Source organism: Heterocephalus glaber, unplaced genomic scaffold (genome assembly GCF_053883595.1).
Source record: "Heterocephalus glaber isolate CG9 unplaced genomic scaffold, H.glaber_assembly_v1.0 deba00000546, whole genome shotgun sequence".
In the NCBI taxonomy this organism is placed as follows: Eukaryota; Metazoa; Chordata; class Mammalia; order Rodentia; family Bathyergidae; genus Heterocephalus; species Heterocephalus glaber.
Genome location: NW_028258147.1, coordinates 39368986 through 39374351, shown reverse-complemented (window position 1 = coordinate 39374351; position 5366 = coordinate 39368986). Strand labels below are relative to the sequence as shown.

Sequence of the window (5366 nt, the reverse complement as noted above, 5' to 3'; positions counted from 1 at the left end):
TATTGTTACATTAGGGTATTATGATTAAAATGTCTGATTTTGAGAAAATAATCTCTGAATTTTAAATTTTGGGCTTATTTTTAGATCATGATGCTGCGGATGGAGTTCCATACCCAAAAGAGGCACCTGTGCTTTCCGAAGAATTAAAATGGGCATCCAGAACTGAAAGTATGAGATTAAGGGGAAGAGAAAGAGAAGTAGACACTTCTTCAAGCAGTTTAAGAACACAACCAAATTCTCAGAAGTGTTGGGAAGATGTCTCAGAGTTACCTCCAGTTTGTAGCTCTTTACCACCCTCCAGTGGACACTTGTTAAGCAATGAAGATAAAACAGAAATAGATGAAAACCAGCTTATAAAATCTCACAGTCGACCACCACACCAAATTCAGCCAGTAGGAGACATGGGACAGCTTCACGCGGTCACACCTGTAAAGCTGTGTCGCAAAGAATTGCGCCAGATTTCTGCCTCGGAACTATCACTGCTACGTTCTAGTCTTGGAGTTGGGGTTGGACCAATGCCTGCCAATCCCATTCAAATATCTAGGGAACCTAGTGACTTGAAAACATAGACAATAGACAAACAATAGAGCTTCTAATTTAATAGATAATGTAAAAAGGTTCCATTTTCTAACTTGTTAAAAAAAATTAAAGCCCATGCTCACCAGCTCTTCCATCAGGATAAAGGAAGAAGGGACTGAATGAATCTTTTTACATACTTTATAAGAGATATATATCTTCTGTAGTATATTTTATGAGTTTTAGTTTACATTTCCATAATAAACAAGTTTTCCAATACTTGATAGTATTTAAATATTTTCATTTATAAATATGTGTAAAAATTTTAAGGCATGTTTGTTTTGTTTTTTATTTTTCAGACATATTTGAAGAACAAAACTAGTATATTAAAATATCCTTCAAATGTATATTACTATATAATATAAAAGTATGTTATATTATAAAAATATAGTTTAATACATTAAGTACATTATTGTTATTCTAAAATACTAGTATATTGCTTTTGTTAAAGGTCCAGCTAAATATTACTTAGGTTGGAGAGAGAATCACATGCTGCATATGGTTCAGCACAGCTGAAATTTTGTGTGCCAAAATGAAGTCTTAGGCTAAGATATCTTGCCAGGTTCGTTGTCTCAGGTTGATTTGCAGTTCTAGGTCCAAAGAAGTTGGGTGGTCAATCTTGACTCTGCTCTCTGATCTTTTTCTAGAATGTTTTAAAATGTATAACGTTATGTTAGGTTTGCTAATATAATGCGATGTAAGTTTTCATCTTTCCCCTGCCCTGTACTTTCAACATATCTCATTATGCTACCAAAATTGGGAGATATGGACACAGTTTCATGGAACAAGGAAGCAGTGATAGAATAATACTAAAGCATTCCAGCATTCCCAGGAAGAACACACTTATATGCAGTACCTGGTCACATGGAAGATGCTGTAAAGCTTGAAGTCTACCCAGAGGATCGTTAGCTAATAATCTGATGGGTTTCATTCTCTTCTATAATCTGCTTTTTCAGTTTTTTTATACAGGCAGGCAGAACTACTCTGGGACTGCAAATATGTAAATGAATTTTTTCCTAAGTTCTTTTAGCCAAAATCTTACTATATAATGTTCAGAATTAAGAACTGAACAATTTCCCATTGGTTCTTTTTCACTATATTTTTCTATCACAGGCAATATTTCATCATAATGACCCAACATATTTTGTTACTTTTCATTTTCCATTTTTTTTTAAACTAGAGTGGAGTTTCTCAGACTAATTGAATGGGGGCAGCAGCAAAACCACCCTGACTTCTTATGGATGGCTACCCAGTGAGAGTCACCCATTTCTTCCTGAATCCATCTTTTCTTATCTGATGCTGCTGTGGGCTTTTCTTTTGTACTTTCCTCTGCTGTTGTTGACCTGACCCACTCTACCAAGACCCAGACTGTCACCTTGTGCTCCCACACATACTTAAGGGTTCTCCCTTTCTCTAGTTGCTAGCCCCTAGGGAATAGCATTCCTTGTCCTGTTGCTCAAAACCAGTTCTGAGTTTGGTTTTTTGGGGGGTTTTTTGGTACCAGGGATCAAACTTGGGATCTTGTGCTTTTGAGGCAGGCAGCGGAACCACTGAGCTATATCTCCGGCCCACTAAAAACCAGCCCTTACAGGAAAAGAGAAGCATTTCTAAATGGGTGAATGGTTTATCTCTTAAGCATGGTACTAAAATTTAAATTTTATTTAAAATTATGGTTTAACTAGATTTCTGTGGAATAAACCTGGGAACTGAACAATTTATAACATTGGCCTAATGAGAAACTGCCTTTGGTTTGGATGACAGAATAGATAGATAGATAGATAGATAGATAGATAGATAGATAGATGAAAAAAATATATATATTAAAATATATATATTTTATGGCAAAAGCCCATAGCAATTATCCTTTTATTAGTAAAATATTGATGAAGATCCCATCTTGGTTACCTTTCTTGTTTCTGAGACAAAATACCTGACACTCAAAGTTAAAAGAGGAAAGGTTTATTTTGGCTCACAGTTTTCAGAGGTATCAGTTCATAGTTGGATGGCTCTAAGGAAGGGTAGCATGGCAGAGGGGCATCACAGAGGAGAAACAGTTCATGGAGGGCAGAAGGCAGGAAGGCAACAACCTCTGTTTCCCTTTTCTCCCTTCCAGACTCCCCACTCTTCAGGTGGTGCCACCCACACCCAGTGTGGCCCTTCTCATTTGCACACCCAGAACTAAGCCAAACCAATCAGTGGACTAATTTAGTAATCACACACCCTTATCCTAGTATCACATTCTTAATCTCAGCATTACATTCCCTGGATTCAGCCACTTCTGAAAAGCCTATTACCTATGACCATATGCAGCTCTGGGGGGGGAACATCCAGACACAAGCCATAACAGAACTCAATCATAAATTTCTTGTAAGATTAAGTAATGTGTATGCCTTCATTATAAATAATTTATATAAGAATGCATTCTAATACTGGAATCCTCCTTGCCCAAGAAATTAATATATATTTGTTTTAGCTACTGAAATATCAACACATTTTCTTACTAACAAAGCCGAAAAAGTTATACCAAGCTAACAGTGATTTGATAATGCAAATGTGAATTGACTGCTAAGTAACAAAGGTATGATTTCCCCCTGCTTTTGATTAAATTTATATTCTATATGTGCTATGGTAGATTTTATGTGTATCTACAAACACACATAAAGAATATCTCCTGGCCAGGTACAGTGGCACTCACCTGTAATTTCAGCTACTCAGGAAGCTGAGGAAGGAGAATCACAACTTTGAGGCCAGCTTGGGCAACTTAGCAAAAACCTTGTCTCAAAATAAGAAATAAAGAGCTGGGCATGGTGGCACACACCTGTAATTCCAGCACTCAAGAGGCTGAGGCAGGAGGATCCCCACGAGTTCAAATCCAGCCTCAGGTGTACATAGTGAGACCCTGTCTCAAAAAAACAAACAAACAAACAAAATAAAGAAATAATAAAAAGGGCCTGGGATGTAGCCCAGTGGTAGAGAGCCCCCCTGGTTTGGTCCCGGTATTGTAGAAGTAGATAAATAAGAATATCCCGAAAAATATATTCTAGAAGTGAACTGGTCATTTTGGTTTAGTCTAGAAAATAAAAACTAAGCAACTTCCTGTGGACAAATAAAATTATGTTTAAAAATATACTAATAATAAATTTTACTCTTTACATGCTTTTCTTGCAAACATTTTGTCATTGTGTTTGCCTTTTTGTATGTATAAAAAATGTGGTTTTCCTTTTTTGTTCATCATGTTCTTTTATTGTCTGCCTATAGCAGCATTTAATAGAGCATATCTGGCTCTGTAAAATAGTATTTTCTTCCCTAATCCCAGCATGTTATAAATAACAGAGTTGGGAGAATTCTGTACATATAGATGGTGAGAACATTGACAGAATTAGTTTTTACTTTTTTTTTCTTTCTTGTTTTCTTTCTTTCTTCTTCTTTTTTTTTTCTTCTTTTTTCAGTGCTGGGGAATGAACCCAGGGCCTCAGGCATGTTAGGCAAGCTCTCTGAGCTATACTCCCAGCCCACTTTGTACTTTAATGTTTGTTTTCTTTTGTTAGTGTGTGTATATACCCTAAATTCTTCACAGCTTCATGAACTCGGGCATCAGCAAAAACACACATGATCTCCAGTTATGTGAACTATATTGTCAATAGCCATTGCCTTATTTATATTAATGTGGGCCATACAATTATGAATGCTGTTTTAAAACATTTCAAGTAAGTTGCCTTACTTGAAAAAGATAAAGTCTTACATTAAGTCTTAGGATGAATTATAAAGGACTCAAATCCTTAGTAGGGGTTGAGTTCTGTGTTCAACGCATGTTGTTGGATATTAAAAGTAAGCAAGACATGCTTTGATCTTTCAGTTATTTCCTTAGGTACATAGAAACACGAGGGCAGTAGCATCTGAAGTTCTAAGTACAGAGTCATGTCCACAACTCCTCTTTCAACTTCACTGGAATATGAAACGTGTATTATGTATATTTTGCACTTAAAGTTTTAACAAGTGGGCTGCTTTCATTAAGACTGATAAAACTTTTATATTTTCAAAAATTAAAAAGAAAGGTGAGAATGAGGTCTTTCTGCAATAAACATTTCAAATACTTTGGATGTGGTCTTTCTGAGCCTTAAAGGAGCAGTAGTTTTCCAACAGTGGGGTAGTGGAAGCCTCTCACCAATAAGGAGTATTTATCATTAACATTGCTGTTGAAAGTAGAAAAGCAGACTGACTTTTTCACAGGTTTCCTTGTTTTTAATTCTCTACCATCACTGAATCCCTTATTGCCTACACCAGGGCTCAATGCTTACATTTCTTGCTCCTGGAATGTACTGCATACAGGGTACCAGGCACTGGAGTGATGTGTGGTTGTTATAGTGGTCTTCATGTTGAACCCATCATGGTGGTAACTAGAACAAGGGAATTATAAAAAATCAGAAATCTTTGATGTTTCAGTGTTGTTTTTGATATTTTACATTATTCTTACTTATCTATTTTTACATTTTTTTATTCTAGGAAAGCTCAAGGACAATTAAAGTACCACTATTTGAAATTGTAGCAGTATAATTAGAACCCCAAAATACTGAATTAGACTTAGGTTTACTGTTCTACTGGCTAATTATAATACACAGTTCTGTTGAATTATCTCTGATAGTACTTTAAGAGAAAAACAGAACAATCTAGGTTTTGTTATAATGAGCAGGATCCCTATAAGCTCAAGGAACAAAACCATTCACAACAGGCAGGAGCAGAAAGTTAAATCTTTTAAAAACTTATACCAATGATTCTTAAGTATACCTGAG

The 5366-nt window shown here is 35.9% G+C and overlaps 1 long non-coding RNA gene across 1 annotated transcript; it reads right to left on the bottom strand.

Moving 5' to 3' along the window:
• Positions 1-861: 861 nt before the first annotated feature.
• Positions 862-4975, bottom strand: LOC147829694 (uncharacterized). Its single transcript, XR_015448773.1, has 3 exons — positions 4875-4975; positions 3395-3475; positions 862-1219 (listed from the first exon to the last, which is right to left on the bottom strand). It is a non-coding gene; the product is annotated as an uncharacterized LOC147829694 (long non-coding RNA).
• Positions 4976-5366: the final 391 nt, after the last annotated feature.